The sequence below is a fragment of the Mauremys reevesii genome, linkage group 6, assembly GCF_016161935.1.
Source record: "Mauremys reevesii isolate NIE-2019 linkage group 6, ASM1616193v1, whole genome shotgun sequence".
NCBI lineage: Eukaryota > Metazoa > Chordata > Testudines > Geoemydidae > Mauremys > Mauremys reevesii.
In genome coordinates, this window is record NC_052628.1 from 56,130,045 (window position 1) to 56,148,312 (window position 18,268).

The window sequence follows — 18,268 nt, forward strand, 5'->3', positions numbered from 1 at the left end:
TGGCCATCTACAAGTTTAGGCTCAAAATTAGGCGAAGGTTTCTAACCATCAGAGGAGTGAAGTTCTGGAACAGCCTTCCAAGTGAGGGCAAAAAACCTAACTGGCTTCAAGACTGAGCTTGATAAATGTCTGGTGGGGATGGTATGATGGGACTTACAACAATGGCATTTGGCCCACAGGCAACTGCCAGTGACTGGATATGGGACATTAAATGAAGAGAGCTCTGAGTTATTACAGAGAATTTTTTCCCACGTATCTGTTTGGTGGGTCTTGCCCACATGCTCAGGGTCTAACTGATCATCATATTTGGGGTTGGGAAGGAATTTTTTCCCCAGGTATGACTGGCAGAGACCTGGGAGGGAGGCGGGGAGGGTCGCCTTCCTCTGCAGTATGGGGCACAGGTCACTTGCAGGTTTAAACTAGTGTAAATGGTGAATTCTTGGTAACTTGAAGTCTTTAAACCATGATTTGAGGACTTCAGTAACTCAGTCAGAGGATAGGGTCTATTTCAGGAATGGGTGGGTGAGATTCTGTAGCCTGCAATGTGTAGGAGATCAGATTAGTTGATCATGACGGTCCCGTCTGACCTTAAAGTCTGAATCAATTCTGGTTCAATGAAAAAAGATAGAATTTTGGGAGCAATGCATGAATTTCAAATTTAGCTCCTTCATTCATCCAATTCTATGGACCAAATTCATCTACAGTATAGCTCTACTGACTTTAAAGGACCTACACCATGGATGAATCTGGTCCCTAACTACACACAGTGCTGTCAAAATGCAGAAATAGCTGGACTTGCACCTGCTTGCCTGATTAGGCTATAGAAGGAAGGCTGGCACTGGCCTAATCTAATCTAATCTGGAACATTCTACATAGCTTTATTCACAATGTGTGTAGGTAGTGGAGGGGTGGGATTTATCTTGTTATTCTCACCTATGGATATTATCTTTCTAATTAAATGTAGATGCATTTCGCTTTTTATTCTTCATGTGTATACGTTTTCAAACTGTTTATTTATTATTTCAAACTGTGTGATTTTTTTTTCTACCCATTCCCCAAACTTCAAACCTACTAAGTTAAAATCATGGACGTGGATCTAAAATGGAATAAGTAATTTTTTGATAGCTTCTTGCTAACTCTTTAAAGCTCTGTGCAGCTGCTGGTGTATGTTTGTGCTGGCATTGCAGAGTGGAGCCCTGGGAATAAGGAATCTGATTTCAGAGAAACAAGAGCTAGCTTCAAAGAGGAGAGCAACTCTCCCCAGCTGATAGAACTTTTACTAAAAGAAAACAACAATGAAGTAAGAAACACACTAGTAATATCTCCTGTTACTCCTCTGCAATCCTTTTCAAAACTTTCTTCTCCTTTATCTGATTATATACTTCCGTCTCCAAATTCTCTTTTGTGACGGTTTTACCTTTTCTGTTAGTTTAGGTGTCTGATTTTAGATTTCAGTGTGAGACCACATTACTTCAAAGCACATTATATTAGTTATTAAAGGGCAAAAAATAACTCATGTAATTGCAATATATATCCTTGGAGATCTCTACAGAGTGGGGAAACCAATCTGAGACCTATTGGATGTATGTTTTTAATATAGATTAAGAAGGCATTATACACTAATAATGAGCTACACTGCACTTTTCATTCACTGGTGCTCTGATATTTAAACATCACAACTAATGTAGTTTAGATCATATTTTTCCTGGAGTGACATGGTTGAAATAAACAAGTTGGCCTCCAAGACATGTATTCTATATTTTAAGAAAGACCCTGGTAAATACAGAGGATGAGAAGCTGTGTTGATAACCTATTTATCTCTCTCATGGTTTAAAAATGAAATTTGTTTAAACAAAAGACAAAAAGTGGTCATTTGGGGTCCTATCCTGCCCCTATTTAATTCAATGGGAATTTTGCCATTGATTTCAATGATAGCGCATCCAAATCCTAGGTTCTATTTACCTAATCTTAGCTGGTGTAAACTGGCATATCTCCATTGCCAGTTTTTACCAGCTAAAGATCTGGCCTAATACATTTTATTTAAATGATTCCCAAGGTACATTATTGGTGTACAATAGCTCTTTTGCCTTTACTGGTGTAGAATTTTTTTCCTTTCTGCTTCTGCAAGCATAATTTGATAGCAATAATCATTATATTTTTTCTGTGGGAAGGCTCTCGAAAAGTTGCTCTTTGAGTAGAGGAGAACAGCACTGGTTTGTTTAGTTATTCTGACTGGATGACGGATGAAATGTCAGAAATAATTCCACAAAACGATGATGTGTAGTCCCACAGGATGAATGCCTGCATTAGAAATCCCACTGCAGGTTTAATTTGCCAAAACGAAGCCTTCTTGCAACACTGCTTATACTTTTGTAAAACAGTAATAAAGTAACATTTACAAATTATAAACCAAGAGCAAAGAAAATGGCTCTGGAATTATTAGTCATCATTGACGACTAAATACAGTTGATGTATTTGTACTAGTAAAATCAGGATTTAACTGAGAACCTTACTACAGTCTTGATCGCACAAAGTGCTGAGCATCCTCAGCTCTCATTTGCTTCAGTGAGAGTTGAGGGCACTCGGAACCTCAAAGGATCACGCAGTCCTCATGTAAAGATCATGTGGTAGTTACTCTGCACATGAGGACACGGGTTAGTGATTTTCTGACTCTAAAAGTAAACTGGAAATTTTTTTGACAGACATAGCTAGACTGTAATTAAAAATCTGTTTAAGTTCCTAAACCAGTAATAGAATAGATATATTGCAAGCCTATTATTGTGTTTGGTCTCCTCGCACTGACTCAGCATCATCCCTTCTTGGTAACAGCAGGGACTAGCATTTGAGTTGGGTAGCATGGAACACAGGGTCTTGTATTCCAAGTAAGAGCTGGAGGCAGCTTCCTTTCACCCAGCAAGGTTCAGATGAGTCCTCAGTCTACAGGGGTACATGGAGCAGCACAGAATGAATCCAGAGAGATCCACAAGGAGCAAGGCAAAGATGGGGTGGGCAGAGAGGTATCTGGGGAAAGACTTCCCTGGGGAAGAAAGATTCAATTGGGAAATAGCTTTGGGTATCTGAGTGAGAGGAATGGGGGGAAGTTACACTATTATATCCCTAAGAAAAGGGATTTCAACTAACAGACACTCACACAGATGGAGTCCTAGGGACAGACATAGAAGAGTTGGGGGGTATTGTCAATTCGGAAGAGGATCGGGATATTCTCCAGGGAGATTTAGATGACCTTGTAAACTGGAGTATTAGTAACAGGATGAAATTCAATAGTGAGAAGTGGTGTAAGTGCATTTAGGGGATGTCTAACAAGAACTTTAGTTATAGCTGGGGGGGGGCAGTTGTAAGTAAGAGAGGAGGGAGGAAAGAGGAGTCTGAGTTGATGATGGATGACTATGAGAGGTGATGTGGATGTGGATATTAAAAAAAAAAAGCTAATGCGCTAATGGGTTGTATTGTGTATTTCTAGTAGGGATAAGGAGGTGCTAGTCCCTTTATATAAAGCGTTGAGAGGTGAGACATTTTCATTTTTTTGTTTGTTGTTGGTTTTTTTTTTAAGATGAAATGAGAAGAAAAAATAAAGAAAGAAGGAAGAAGGAGCCACTAGAATGATCAATGGAATGGAAGGCCTTTGAAATGAAAGGGGAGAGGAGAGACTTTGTTTTTTTTTTGGAGAAGAAAGAAGGAGAAGAGATATGATCTTTAAAAAATATTATCAGAGGGAAAATACCAGGAAGGAGGAAGAGAAGGAGAAGAATTAGTTCAGCTCAGTGCTAATGTGGGAACGACATTAAATTGTCAATTGTCAAAAAGGAAAAGTCAGGAAGAGGTTTCTAACCATCAGGGGAGGGGAACACTGAACTGACACAGCTATAGGACCTCCGAGGAGGGAAGATTAAGCTAGATAAGTTTAAGTTTAAGGATAGGATATGGAGGATGGTATGATAGGATAGTAGGATAAGTCAATAGGTAACTCACTTAATATACACACAATGGTGGTAAATAATGGGTGTATGGTATAATAGTTTTTCTGAGCTGGAGGGTTTGGAATCTTGGTGCCCGCCTGCTCGCAGCTGTGGAGCCGGGGAAATTAATTTGGAAAGGAAAATTGAATCCGGGGAAGATTGGCTTTGGCCTGGGGGAAGGGGGGGGCGAGGGAGGCAGGGGGGAGTGGAGGGCGGGGATCGGGTGGGTGGGTTAACTATGGAGCCCATGATGAAGAGACAGAAGGCTGGAGTTTGGGTGGGAGTCACAGAGTGAACATCCTCAGGGATAGAGGAGAGACAGGGTAAAATGGTTGAAGGATAAAATTGCAGAGAGACCCACTGGGGACAAAGTTTGCAGTTAAAGGGGTTGTCGAGATTGGAGTCCCCTCTTCCGGGGGACAATGGGAGATGTTCAGACAGCTTCCTCCTGAGTGGATGCACATGATGCCTCCATCCCGTAGGACAAACAGGAGGAAACAGAAAGCTTTCACATCTCCTTCTCCTGGGGGGAAAAATGGCTGAAGATGCAGATAGAAAACTAGCACAAACTACAGAGGGCAGGTGAGTGAGAAGTGGTGTCATATTCAGGGGAGAGTCATATTTCTTGGGAGGTAGAATAGAGCGTTCACCATTTCTTGGAAAATAGAAGAGACTGTGATTTTATTTCTCAGGGGTCAGGAAGAAGAGACCACAGGACAAGAGGCAATTTACGTTTTAATCTAATCTCAGTCTTATGAGTGATACATCACAGCCAGGGACTAACTCCTACATTTACATGATTTAACAGATTTATTCCATTTTTTATTTTTATGGTCCATGTAGACCAAAAACAACCCAAAAAACACAATAAAAAACAAAATATTTGAAACTCAGTCCCTCCTTATTTACCAGAGTTCAGGGTTCTCTGTTTATCTTGAAAGAGCTAATGACTTCATCCCAAAACTTGAAGCATGGCATTTTCTTACCCTCCCTGCTCTACTGATGGTCTTAGTTTTGCTCTCTGATTTGAGACATACAGAGAAAAAGTGGACTAACATGTCCTATCTAATGTAACTGTGGGTGGTTTTAATTTCCCATATAAATGTCTTATATTTTTTTTTTATCCTACTACTCTCTTGGTCTCAGTTATATCTAGTGGCAATGAGTTCAACAGGTTAATTGTGCTGCGTGTGTATATTTCCTGTTATCGGTTTTAAATGTGTTACCTTTCTGTTTCATTAAATGACATCTTAAGTGGGTAAATGTGGGAGCCAGACTTGCCTTCTCAATACTATTCACTATCTTGTATACTTCTATCATTTCCCCTTTGGCTGATCCCCTCTCTAAACTGAGCAGTCCCAATCTTCTCTGTCTCTCCTCATATAGAAGTCTCTGTACCTCTAATCATTTTTGTAAGCCACAGCCACACTGAGAGGCAAAAGAGAAAACAGTGCATGCTGGTAGGGTGTAGGAGTCCACAGTGCAGCAATCACACACACACACACACACACCCTGCTGTGCTGGACAGTGAACATTCCCTAAGGTTTGTGAAGCACTCCCAGGCAACAGTGGTAGGGGGCCATATAAACACATATCCCAAAAATCTTTGCATTCTCCTAGGATTTTAGCATCACCGCTGGTGCTATAGTCCTTTGATCTTCTGTTCTCCTTAAAAGATAATAGGAACTTAGAATTTTCCATACCAAATCAATACATTGGTCCATCAAGTATGGTAACACAGTTTCAGCAGTGGCTAACACCCAATGCTTCAGAAGATAGTGATTACCAGAGCCATCCCTTGGGCATGGCAAATTGGGGCAACCGCTCCAGGCCCTGCGCTTTGGGGCAGGGGGGGCACACAGCTGCTGATGCAATTGGCCAGCACCAGGAGTGGTCGGTCCCGGAAGTGATGGATTCGTCACTTCCTCCCCGGGTCCCACACCCCCTAAGGGATGACCCTGGTTTACCATTCCCATGATGCACCTAATGAGTGGCACAGCTCTATATATGGTATATATATCATCTAATTAGATTGATCTAATCTTGCAGTATCCTAATTTCTGCTTCAGGTTTTGTTTTAAATGAGAAGACTGGTATTTTTCCTGTCCTGATTGGAAAGATTAAGAATACAGCAAGGTTAACAGCAATTAAGAAATACAGTTTGTCATTATCTTAGAGATATGTTGTCATACAAAAGGAGTATGTTTACCTGTGTGCCTATTGAGATGAGAAACTGCAGGGGGTGGTGGGGAGAGAGGAGGCTACAGATTGCTTCCCTTTATCCTTTCTAATGACCGTTGTTCTTGAGTTCCATGGAGTAGTCAGTGAACTGGACGGTCTCCGCATAGCTCTGTTTAAAAATCAAAATAAAATTCATTGTTCCATAAGGAAAATATATTTATTGGCTTAATATTAATGTTTTACATATCTGAACCAAGGCTGCCCATCCCTTTTTCTGTGATTTTTATTTTTCCCCCCATGGTGAAACTGAGTTCCTTTGGTAGAAATAACTTGAATGGAAAAGATGGGTAGTAGGGAAAAAATACATTCTTTGCACTTGTAATAACATGTAGCACTTTAATCTTCAAAGCATCTTACGAATATTAAATCACTTCACTCCTCGGAGGGAGGGAAGGAAATATTATTAAATTCTGTGTCTTAGTAAAATGGGTGTAAGCCCCTATCTACATAAGATTAAGCCTGTTCCAAAGCAAGGTTAGATGCATTGTGTTTAAATGCGTACAGCAGCTGGCATCCTAGCTACACCAAGGCTCCCAAAATTGCTAATACTGGTGTTAGCAATGGAGGGAAATTCTTAGGAAATTTGCCATAGTGGAGATGGAGCCATGAGGACTTGCCAAGGCTTCAGAGTCTGTGTTCGAGCCAGGAATGGATCTTGGGAGCACCTGAATCCCAATTTTCTGCTCAGTCTACAATTCTTCTATGCTAGATATGTAGAAAATGTCACTGCATAACTTCAATTTAATAAGCTCTACCCCTTTCTAATGGCGCTATGCCTATGAATTAGAGCATTACTACCAGGAGTGTTACTTACAGGGTGTACAAGCACATATCTTTATTTTTCCCATAATTAACCACAATCTCAACTATCCTGGAGACTTCAATTTACTAGAGTACTTCCTAATGGGGCACATGTGTCAGTGATGCAAATTACTCCACAGCAGCAGAGAGGTAAGACCTTGATTGCAACCCTGACAATGTGAAGATCCAGCAAAGCAAATAAGGCTATGTTCAGAGGGATCTAACCTTCTAAGACCCCTTTCTGCTGCTTTGGCATCACAAAAGTCTACACAGGGATAAAAGACCTACAGCTGGCCCAGATCAGCTGACTCGGGCTCACAAGGCTTGAGCTGCAGGGCTAAAAATCCGCTGTGTAGACATTTGGGCTCAGGCTGGAGCCTGAGCTCTGGGATCTTTCACCTTTGCAGGATTGAGGCCATGTACCTCCCTGAAACAGCCAAACCAGTAGGGGAATCACTGATTTATGTTAAAGATGGTGTAGCTCCCAGTCTTGCCAGTGACAGGGATTGGGGTGTATGCTGGAGGTGTGGCTGGAATGCTCCACCAATCTCTGGATAGTACAACAGACCCTTGAGGGTGTTACTCCTGGAATGAATTAAAGCAGCCCTGAGGGATCACAGGAGAACAAAGGTGACATTCACCTTTATACCTCCCACACTCACCTCATTGGTCCTGGGCCAGGCCAGGCCCTGAGATCAGGGTCAATGAATTTGTTGATGTACTTCTAAGCCAAAAAACAACTCTAAAAGGACATATCAACTTTTACTACATGAAGCCCTTCCTGCACTTCAATACACACCAGGTCTTACCACCCAGTACAAGAATGACAGTAGGTGGGTCCATTAATTACAATATCTTGTGTTGCCTCTGGTGGTTTAGGTGGAACAGAGATATATAACCTCCAAAAATATCCGCAGTAGCCCTAAGATAGCAGCCAGTCTTTTTTTCAATCCTTTCAATTATTTGAATATCCTAATTCTTTTTCTGGAAAGCAGTTTGCCACTGTAATTTGCAATTATTACTTTGCACAATAAATTCATAGTTTTTGAGCCTCTATCTCTAAAAAACAAATCATCCTGAAAGTGTTGTCTGTGGGAAATGAATGTGTGTGTTTCATCCAGATATATATATTTTTTAAATAAATAATTGGGGAGGTGGGGGGAGGGAGAGTGTCTTTAATAAGAGAGCAAAAGAATCAAGACAATTTTTGTAGTGAAATCCTGACTAAGCCATGCTCTCTCTGTAACAAATCCCCTGGCAAGAAGCCTGCCAATGGACTGTTTCCAAGATCTCAGTCTGAACAGCAGCCAGTGCTCTACAGAAGAACAGGCCAAAGATGGCTTATCACCTTTCACCTCTGACTCCTCACTCTGCTGCCTCATGCTTTGTGAACTTGAAATCTTGTGAGAGAATACTTAGCCATCCTGTTTACAACCAGCCAATTTATTTATCCAGATCAGCGTGGAAGGACATATCCAGGTCACCTGATCCTGTGTTGTCACAGAAACCATGAGCTTCTGATTCTTCCTGTAGTTAAGCCAAAAAGCAGCAACATCTGACTAGTTGGAACTGGTGCTGGATTGCTAAACTGTCATTCTTCACTGAATTCACTTTGGGCTGCAAACCCTGCCTAAGTTTTAACATGCAAGATCATACTGGAAGCCATCATTGTTCAGAGATCTTCATTCATTTGCTTTGCATGAAGAAAAGATCAATGTGGATTTTTGTTTACCTCAGCTTCACAAGCTGATTTCCACAGCTCTGCTCTCCTTTATTCTTACTAAAGTTTAAAATTGTGCCAGCAGCTTCATGCAAATTCTTTCCCTTATTAGTTCAGTTTCCAGGCTGACATTTTTGTCTTTGTTATAATTTTCATTTGAACTAACCATTTACTTGTTGGGTTGCTCATTTGAGTCCTGAGGCTTTGTTGAGACACTAGCCAGGGGAGCCAATTGCTTGATGTTTTGTTGTTTGTTTGAAAAAAGTAATATAATAATAATTAGAAACAATGAGTCAGTGCTGATGCTCTTCTGGTTCACAATGGACTCTTGAATCCTTTCTTTCATGTTAACAGTAAACAACACAATGTCTTGTATTTGCCTATTCTACTGAGTTACATCCAGTAGTGCTTTACATGCCATTTCATTGACTTCAGTGGGGTTGCATGGAGTAAAAATGAGGGAAGAACTCTACCATATTTATAGCTCCATAAACATTTAAAGATGATTCTTTAAAATCCTTCCTGCTTCTGATCTAGTGACATAATTTAGGAAATGTTTACATTTAGGTTTGTATGCAGTGCTGTTGTAGCCATGTTGGTCCCAGGATATTACAGAGATAAGGTGGGAGAGATAATATCTTTTATTGGACCAACTTCTGTTGGTGAGAGAGACGAGCTTTCGTGCTACATTGTGTAGCTCAAAAGCTTGTCTCTCTGACCAGCAGAAGTTGGTCCAATAAAAGATATTGCCTCACCCACCTTGTCTCACATTTAGGTTTTTAATCTGACTTGCTAAAATTGTTCATTTTGTATCTTTCCTCTACACCAGAACTTTGGCATGGCGGAGGGTAGATCACTGAACAGTAGTAAAAATCATAGGTTACACATAATGTTCAGCTGATTCTGCACAGAGCTGAACGTGGTATGTGAATACGTCAAATGCATGAGAAACTCTTTTTATTATTCCTATAGGGACTATAGTGTGTACACCTTGCTAGAGCAATTTCTGTGTGTTAGAACGCTATGTGCCTGCCATGTATGATATCCAAAAAGCTGCTGCCTCTGCATCTTCTGCTGATATTGTCAGTTCATACCCTGAGATCAAGCCAAGGGCACAGTCTGACTCTTTGCATGTCAAGATGAAAATAATCAATCCTGATCCCTTTTTAACAAATGTGTTAATAGTAGAAGATCAGTAAACATTACCCTTCCCTCTGTGGCACTGAAGTCTTGAGGGGAGAATCCTCCAAAGAAGAAAGGAGTGTGGTAATGTCCTGTACTGCATTACATCCCTGAAATGCTAGGAAAAGGACAGTGGAATTCAAACATGACAGAAGTTATCCCTCCAGAGACTACATGTCTTAAAGAAACAGTAATTGCTGAAATAAGGCTTATAGAACCAATGTCTGAGAGGCCAACTTATACATTGAATGTAAGTGTGCAATTGGGCATGCGTTTTTGCGTTTGGCCTTTGGGCCTCCTCTTTTAACAATGGGTATTGCAGTTCATAGCTGCTGCTGAAGGCAGTGGCCATGTTGAGAGGGGAGTCAATTCCTTGTGACTTGCACTTTCCTTCAGCCCCGTCAACATGTATATTACTTCAACTTACTTCAAATTACTTCCTTAGAACTGCAGGCCCATCCCTGAGCCACCCCAACAGGAGCTGCAGGAAGGAGAGATGCATTCCTCCCCTTGCTCTAGCAGGGAGTAAACTACCTCACCCCTTTTCCAGATGCACCAAAGTGCCCTGTTTGCCCACCAACTATTCTGGTTGGCAAGAAGGGGGGAACAGAGTCCAGGCTTCTCCCACACCTCATTCTTGCACCACCGCCCTTGCTCAGGGGTTAGCAGCCCTGCTCTCATTCTGCAGTTGGAGTTGGAGTCTGAGCAGCCTTTATTTGACTAAATGGGGGACAGGGTTAATCCACTCTGTGGCTGAGTAAGAGCTAGGCACACATGGTCCATTAAGGCTTGATTCTGCAACCTTATTCTTAACCCTTATTATCAATGGGGCTCTTTGTTAGAATATCAAGTGCAGAATCGGGCCCTTAGACTCACACCCATTTACCAACATGTAACTTACACCACCACAGCACCTATGAATTTAGCCCACAGCATCTGAGTGTAGGAAAGCCTAGGGCCTCTGGTGAAACTCACACTCCAGGGAGACAAGTAGAAAGGAGTCTAGCAACAAGAGCAACTAACAGAAAGCTGTGAGAATGTGCAGATAAAAACAGACTGGTCCCCAGCTTTACACTATCTTGTGGCTCCTTAAAGAGTCAGTGACTGCAGCTTAAGTTCCTTTATACATCTGCAAGTAAGTGTAAAGGGATCTGACTTTGAATTTGGTCCTTTTTTGTGTGCATAAAATATTGAAAGAAATGCCCTAACATAGTTCACTCCTTTGTAAACAGTATCATCTGCAATATGGTGTATCCTTCCTCTTGTTCAGGGCTGAAGAGGGAAAAAATAGTTGTCAAATCAAAAAAAGTCTGGGATCAGAACTGGAATTGTAATGCAAACAAGAAAATTAGGAGCAGAACTTGCAGTAAATCTACCAGCTTAGCAGAAAGTCTCCCGTAGACTAACTTAAATATAGGAGTATTTGTTAGTGTTAATGAGATAATTATTCCAACAGACAGGGACACATGCAGATGTGGGGGGTTTATACCAGGGCTACACTTTCCAATGTGCTACCAACCCTCACAAATTAAAATGTCATTTTCTTTGTTGTTAGAAACTTCCGTACAAGTATACTAAGTCTTTAGAATCCAAACTGAGGCAGGAGAAAAGAAAGTCCTTCATCCTTCTCCACTGCCTATCCCCATTAGAAATCCTCTCCATTCCTGGTCCTTTCTTTTCTCAAACAAGATGCCTCCCATCTCCCTCTGACTCCTAAAACCACTTGAGGATTGTCCAGTACCCTGAATGTTGAGACTGAGATTTATTTTGAAGAAAATCCCATTTTAAATCTGCTAAATGCTTAGTAGGATGCACAAGTTCAAAATCTTCAAAAATAATGTGCTAAAATTTTGCAGAAGGAATCCAGTTAATAGATATGCCCTGATACTACCTTGTACTTCTTCCCATGTGGGACAAAATAAATCAGCATCTCATCTTAACAATATTCAGGGTTTTCCCATTAGATTCCAGAATCTCCTACTGTAGATATACAAAATGTTCTGGATATCAACAAAGAGCTTGAAGTAATATTTATACTCAAGGCTAGAATGATTGCCAGGAAAATAATTGGTTAAGAACTGGAAATCAGAAAACAAAATTAACATTATTGAATGGTATTCAGGCCTCAGTGATTTGGCACACTCAGCAAAGATCACATGTCAGTTAAATGACAAATATGAAAGTTCCAAAAACATATGATGGTGTTTCTGGAAAATCTCTGACCAAGTTTAATGTAGTTAACTTTCTGCTTTGTATACACTTTGTGGGAATTCCAAGTTCTGACACTTGGATTTCTGTTGATACTGTATAAGAATTTCTTGGGTTGGGAGGGGTTGTTTTCTTCATTAAAAATAATTAAAATTATTAAACTTGGAGGAAAAAGAGCTAAATAAATTAAGCTCTCACTTACTAAATAACAGACATAACATTTGTGTTTTTATGAACCATTAGCCTCTTTGATCAAAGTAAAATGCATTTTTATGTTCTTCTGTTTGGACCCCAAGAGTTGCTGTGTCCCATGTCATCTCTCTTGTTCTCTCTGCCTCCCTTTGAAGTCTATGGTGTTTCAGACCTTTGGAATCATTATGTAGTGCAACCTGGAAAATTCTCAGAGCCAAGACAAAATATTCTTGTATCCAAAAAAGTGCTATAAAGCAAGCATATGTCCAAGACATACCAGTGTCAGTGAGTCCCAGGGTGATCTAGACTAGTCTGCGTAGTGCCTTGATGTAGGTTGCTCTAACTTGCAAACCAAAGTTGTAACATTTTAAGAAACAAAAGTGGCCAGGATAATACATGTAACTTGCTTTCCTGGGACTGTTTTGTACTTTATTCTCTGTCCTGGGCTACATTTGTCTATCTAGTTGTAGGTACCTTGCATTCCTTGTCTCCTTCCCAGGGCTTGACCACTGGGTTTGGTTGAGCTGTGCTTAGCACAGGGCCTAAACTTTGCACCACATTCGTGTCTTCCCTCTCTGCAATCTCAATCTTCCAGGTGCCAGTTCGTCCTGGCCCAAATTAGAGTAGCCTAAAGGCTGATCTAACTAGCATGACTAATAACAGCTCTGGGGATTTCCAGGGCTTAGGACACCTCTCAGCTACTAGTGTAGAGAATCAGCACTAATGATCTGGCACCACGTAACTGGAATGTTACCCACCGCTACATGTACAGCACATTTTAAAACACAGCTATTACTAAATCTGCATTGAGATGGCCTAGTTCCATCACTTTTTCATATCAATTATATAAACTTGACTATGAATATATGGTAAAAGAGATTAAAAATTTAAGGCAAAATTCTCTTGTATCTGCAGTGTACATCTCTATTTCATATTCTGCATTCATTCCCTATGCAGAATTCTCCAGTGATGTCACGGTAGCACTTTGTGTGAAATGGAGACTGGAAAAAAAGATTTTTGCTCTTAGATGCATCTTCTGAACCAGGTACGTGATACCAGTTCTATTCTTTTACACCAGTGCAAATCCAAAATAACTCAGTAGAAGCCATGGAGTTGCTCCAGATTTACACAGATGCAAATGGGAGCAGAATTTAGTGTGGTTTTGGATATTTAAGTGAGCAAGTGTTTGACCTGAGTCATTATGTTTAAATTTAAATTCTGCTGTTTGGTTTACATGTTCATGGGAATTCCCATGATCCTGCACAGTAGGAAACAAGGGTGAGAAGAATGGGAAATTTTGGAGATACGTGTCCAAGGAGTAACTTCCTTGTATACACCTTCAGAGTACACAAATTAAGAGGTCAAAAGTGGCCAGTATAAATAAGCCAGCCAAAAGACCTTATGCTCTTATTGGCTGCATGCCACAAAGCCAAGAAGTTTGCAATGAGCTAATAGGAAAAGAAATAGTAAACCACTCACACAAGTTACAGATACCTAAGTGTTAAGTTCCTGTTTTCAGAACCAGTATGCTAAGGAACAGCACAGCCAGGGGGCGGCTCTAGCCATTTTGCCGCCTCAAGCACGGCGGCACGCCCGCAGGGGGCGCTCTGCCGGTCGCCGGTCCCGTGGCTCCGGTGGACCTCCCGCAGATGTGCCTGCGGAGGGTCCGCTGGTCCTGCGGCTCCGGTGGACCTCCCTGCCACCAGAGCTGCCTGCCGTCCTCCCGGGAGACGCGCTTGGCTTGCTGGGGCCTGGAGCCGCCCCTGAGGACAGCACAATATAGAGAGACAACACACACAAGTTGCCAGAAGGGGAATGGCCAGAAGCAAAGAATCTTTCAGCAAAAGAATTGCACTGAATTAATCACCAATGAAAACCACAGAAACAGTAAGAGGAACAGCTTAGCAAAGTTTATGCCATGCTGAAGAGCACTAACCTGTAATGTATGTGCAGGGAACACAGTGGAAATTAGAAAGGCATACACATGGTGTTGGATACCCAGCACATCACAAACATAGCAGTAATCATTGAAAATCGCTAAGCAGGTGGCTCATTATGGGGTTCAACAGAGTAGTGATGAAATAAATCTCATTGAATCTTATAGAACCATTCTTCTGTACTCAAGCACAGCAGTGGATGCAATGATGTTGAGCATAGTTGCACTACATTTTGGTAGGTATCTTCCTTATTCCTTCATGTACCACACCTTTTCCTACTTATGACCACTGAAATGTTACAATCAATTTCCCTTTCCTTGTTTAACCAATGTACTTGCTTCATCTCACCATACTCCACACTGGTTTCCATGGGAGACAAGCAGATGGACCAAATGAAAGTGAATTTTATACTTGAAACCATTATCTTGACTTTTGATCTGCCCCCCTTTGATTCTGGACAGTCACTTATTCCACTTAATGTTAAAACTTTGAGAGCTTTGATTTTTACCCCCTTGCTCAACCCTTAAATCTTATTTCTAAGCCCATTACTCCCTTAATTAAAGCAGAGTAGTTAAAATTGTTATAAACATCTTATTTAGGATTGTGCTCTAAATCACAATTTTAAAATGAATAGAGTGGTTGATAATCTATACTCATGATGTAATCAGGAATAAAAAATAATCCCATAAAAGCTGTTTAATAAATTTGAAGTATTGTAGTCATCATTTTTTAAAACAAGATACCACAGTTGGATTTTCTGAAAAGTAAATTGACAAAAAACATTTCCTCAAAAAATTTGATTGTGTATGAGAGAGAAAGAGAGGGGGGTTATTCCTTTCAAATTCTTTGGGCCGACTGAGTCCCAATCTGTACCTTACATGGAGCCAAAATAAGCAAAATGTGGCCCAGTGATTAGATGTTTTAGACTTGCTTGTTACAAGTAAAAGGGCGACAGTCCAAGTGCAGAATGTCCACTGAGGTCAGTGTACATGGTTCTGAAGGTATATGACTGTTAAAATAATGTTAGCAAAGTCAACTACTTAAAAGCTATGTCATCATAGCAGATACTGTTCAGAAAATAGCAGGAAGGAATTACATTGCACACTGTTAAAACGTTAGCAACCACATTTCATTTTTGAAAAGGCAATTTATTTGTCCTGAAATAAAGAGTTGATTATATCTCTTATTACTGTTACAAGAACTTGATATATCACAAAGTGGAAGAGTTACAACATGTACCAACTATCAACCAGGAAAAATGAACCTGATTCATAATTCACTTTGTGAATGTCTAGTTAGTCAATCAAGTGATTTGTAATCATAAAAGCTGCCAGGAACTGAATGAATAATGGACCATACTAAAATCCTTGGATTTTCTAGTATTCTTATTTCATTATGTGACTTTTATTGCCATTTCTGATAGTTGTCTCTCTTTCAGCAGAACAAATTAAGATACGCATATTTACTTGAAGGAATATGTTTGACTGTTTAATGTGCATAATGAATATACAAATGGAGTGACCATTGTATGTAACAACCAAATGCTAGATTTTTTCTCCATGGAAGCCAAACCTTTTATGATGTAAAGCTTGGGTAGAAACAATCTTTCTCTTTTTTCCTCTGTTTTTCCTCCTGAAAGCATTTTTGGGGTAATCAATCTTAACATAGATCATATTGTTACAGTACATTTTCTCGAGTTGTTTTATAACTATAGAAATGACATAATTCACATAGCATAGTATCTGTTTAACAGCAATACCTTCACCCTCTTTCCCTAGCTAAAAATCATATTACACTATAATCTGATAGACAAATAACATGTGACCTCTACATGTAGATTTTTAATAGTAATCAGATAAAAATATAAACAAGGAAACATAAAACCACTCTAAATCTATTTGTGCAGAAGTTATAGTTTGATACATTTGTGTTGTTTTAATGTAAAAATATAGAATTTAAGTTCACTGGGTTTTTCTTCATGGACTTTTCCTATAAGAACAAGATGTACAAACCAGACAGCTGACATTACGCAGGAAGACCCAGTCTGTGCACTGTTTATTATATATTACTTTGGCAAACAGAAATTTTACCCTGCAGTTTGGTGCCCTGACTCATTTTCATTAGCATTTATTCTTTGATATTCTTATAATTTTTAAGATATCCTGATGTTTGAACTGAACAAAATTGTGATCTCAGAGTGATCAGAATACACCCAATGTAAAATATTTTATTATTGGCATCTTCCTAGTGTATGGAGTGTATCTGTTCTAGCCTCCTGCTACTCGTTCTTTTGTGAGTGTGCATGCATATCATTTTATAGCTTAAAATAAATGTAGATTACTTTTAAATAATGATCTTCAACATATATTTTTTACAATTGCACTGGTGATGTTTTAGACAGGGGGATTCTAAGGACTTTACAGTCTCTCTGCTACAATGCGTATGTGGGGTGCCAACTCCCCTTTAAAATCAAAGGTTAGTTCTTTATAAAATTTATGCAAGACATGGCAATAACTTCCCCCACCGATGAAATTCAACCAGTCCCAAGACTGAAATGTGCCAACTGTCAAACACTCACTGACACTACTAACACCAATTGCAGAGTGAAGAATATCTTCTACAAAGTCTGATCCAAAGCCTATTAAAGGCAATGGAAAGCCTCCTATTGATTTAGATGGGCATTGGCTCAGATTTAGGAAGGCAGGATATAATTACTGTGTGATTTTAACCTTTGTAAAAGTAAACTTTTACTCGACCTATATCCAAAATTAATTGTTTGAAAACTATCAATGAAAACAGCATTTCTAAACATACTTACATCCCACAGCAATGTTTGCAGCCCCAACATGGAAGCAGTATGCTAGTGCATGAGAACCAGACAGTGAAATTTGACTAAAATCTAACAAGGTAAAATTGACTGGTCTGTTGTATATTCATTATCCTAAGTGAAAGAAAAGTAGCAGAAACACTGGAAAATTAATTTGATTATTTTAAAAATGTTTATGGTTCAATACTCTAAAGCACTAAGCCAAGTACTGCAGGCTTTACTCATCAGGTAAAACTCCTGTTGACTTCAAAGGGAAGTAACATAGCTAAGGGGATTTGTGTTTTGGTTTTTTTAATACTTTTAACTTAACAGTGTCACAAAAAAATGGTGATGAATGTAATGGAAAAAGCATCTAGAACTACTTCACAATCAGAGGGGTAGCCGTGTTAGTCTGGATCTGTAAAAGCAGCAAAGAGTCCTGTGGCACCTTATAGACTAACAGACGTATTGGAGCATGAGCTTTCGTGGGTGAATAACCACTTCGTTGGATGCATGCAGTCGACGAAGTGGGTATTCACCCACGAAAGCTCATGCTCCAATACGTCTGTTAGTCTATAAGGTGCCACAGGACTCTTTGCAACTAAAGATATTAACTTTCCAGTGTCACCATGTAGACAAGCCCTTGGACACAGAGGTCTATTTAACCACAGAGGGTCAAAACTTGATCACTTTGCTCATGCAAATAGTCCCACTGAAGTCCAGCTAAGAACTAAACTGATCCCATGAGCTGATTACACCTAGGCCACCAAATTGCTATCAGTTGGTTTCATTCTCTCCAGATCTGAAGTAGTGTTTAAAGGCATTAGACCCCATTACCAATTCCCTGAGTCCTGCAGGGCCTTAAGAACATGTTGCATTAATGTTAGGAATTTTCTCAATACCCTGAAATGTAGTAAAACTAAAAAGCTGCTTGGAGCCAAACCTATATTCCTTTAACTCTGTTTAACATAGCATAAAGTTAGAGATATGATTGGTATAACTAATGTTGATAGCTACATAAGGCTTTAGAACTACACCTTTGTAGCATCACTCTGTTTTAATATTGTCTGTGACTATACATAATGAAGCACAAGCATACTAAGCCATGTACTTTTTAATGTTTTGCGCTCAGACAAAATGCAGTAGTAACAAAAATGGCTGTTTTAATAAAAGAGATTTAGAAAAAACTAATCTAACAGGTTCC

At 39.9% G+C, this 18,268-nt stretch overlaps 2 long non-coding RNA genes across 3 annotated transcripts in view; one reads left to right on the top strand and one right to left on the bottom strand.

Moving 5' to 3' along the window:
- Positions 1–10,039, bottom strand: part of LOC120408643 — a 32,913-nt gene extending 22,874 nt beyond the window's left edge. Inside the window, exons 1-2 of one of the 2 annotated variants that reach the window (XR_005600841.1) lie at positions 9,946–10,039; positions 6,187–6,327 (exon numbers count right to left, since the gene is read on the bottom strand). This is a non-coding gene — a long non-coding RNA (uncharacterized LOC120408643). Of the gene's footprint in view, positions 1–6,186; positions 6,328–8,503; positions 8,571–9,945 lie in introns of those variants that run through there. The other variant, XR_005600842.1, reaches the window with a different exon arrangement.
- Positions 1–18,268, top strand: part of LOC120408642 — a 50,121-nt gene that overhangs the window by 24,734 nt on the left and 7,119 nt on the right. Inside the window, exons 4-5 of the long non-coding RNA XR_005600839.1 lie at positions 13,279–13,366; positions 14,426–14,493. This is a non-coding gene — a long non-coding RNA (uncharacterized LOC120408642). The remainder of the gene's footprint in view (positions 1–13,278; positions 13,367–14,425; positions 14,494–18,268) is intronic.